We start from the raw sequence: 1027 nt of genomic DNA, 5'->3' as shown, positions 1-1027 counted from the left end.
GCGAGCTCTCGCGCGCGCGGATCTTGCGAAACCGAGTCCATTCAAATCCATCCTTCCGACACTCCTGCAACCATCGACCAACAAACCAAAGAAACGAGACAAGAAAAAAAAAGTTAAAAAGCAATGCCGTGAAACAAAGGAGAGAAAGCGCAAGAACGATCGAAACGATCGAAGACAAAACGGAAGAGAAGGTTTGGAAGGTCCTCGCGCCAGCTGCACCACGTAACCTGCTCGTCGTAAACTAGAAGCATCGAGAGGCAAGCGCAGCGACAGCTACGTGGCGATCCAGTCGTCCCGTTCCAGTCTCATCCGCGTGCACACCCACACGTCTATGCGGGTGAGACGAGCCTCCAACACGGTGAGAGACTGAAAGAGCCACACACGATGGAGGAGTTTCCTTCCACACATCAACGATTATCCTGAACGTGCACGAGGTGCACGTGGAATGTAGACACTGAGAGCTACACGTATATACGTACACGTACAGATTAATCCTGAGAAGCTCGAGAGAGGAGAGCTCAGGTAAGCGAGAACGAGCGACAAGGAGGATGCTGGATACAGAAGACGAACTCGAACACGATCAGAAGAGAGAATATACTCATATATATACACACACGTATACATCTGAAGAGAGAGAGAGAGAGAGGAAAAAAGAGAAAGAAAGGAGAGGAGGAGACACGTATATACACACACGAAGAGACGGATAGACAGCAGATACGGATATAACAAGGGAGTGGAGGAGGGAGGGGAGAAAAGGAGAGAGAGAGAGAGAGAGAGAGAGAGAGAGAGAGAGAGAGGTATAGAGAGGTGCACTGGGTACAGAGCGGGGCCAGAGCAGAAAGAGAAGGCTCTCTCTTTCTGGTATGTGTGCGACGCGCGCGCGAGCCGAGCGTGGGAAGCTGCTGCACGCTCGGACCCGACACTGCACCGACACTGCACCGGGCCTCTCCTTCGTGGACTCTCGTCGAGTTTGTCGAGTTTCGTGCTACGAACGAGAATAGAGAGAACGCTATATACCGGCCGGCGC

The 1027-nt window shown here is 52.2% G+C and overlaps 1 protein-coding gene across 1 annotated transcript in view; it reads right to left on the bottom strand.

Moving 5' to 3' along the window:
• LOC100746813 (neurogenic locus protein delta) overlaps window positions 1–1027 on the bottom strand; it is a 51871-nt gene that overhangs the window by 18666 nt on the left and 32178 nt on the right.

This window comes from Bombus impatiens, unplaced genomic scaffold (genome assembly GCF_000188095.3).
Source record: "Bombus impatiens unplaced genomic scaffold, BIMP_2.2 scf_0219, whole genome shotgun sequence".
Lineage (NCBI taxonomy): Eukaryota > Metazoa > Arthropoda > Insecta > Hymenoptera > Apidae > Bombus > Bombus impatiens.
This window is presented reverse-complemented; position numbering and strand designations above follow the sequence as displayed.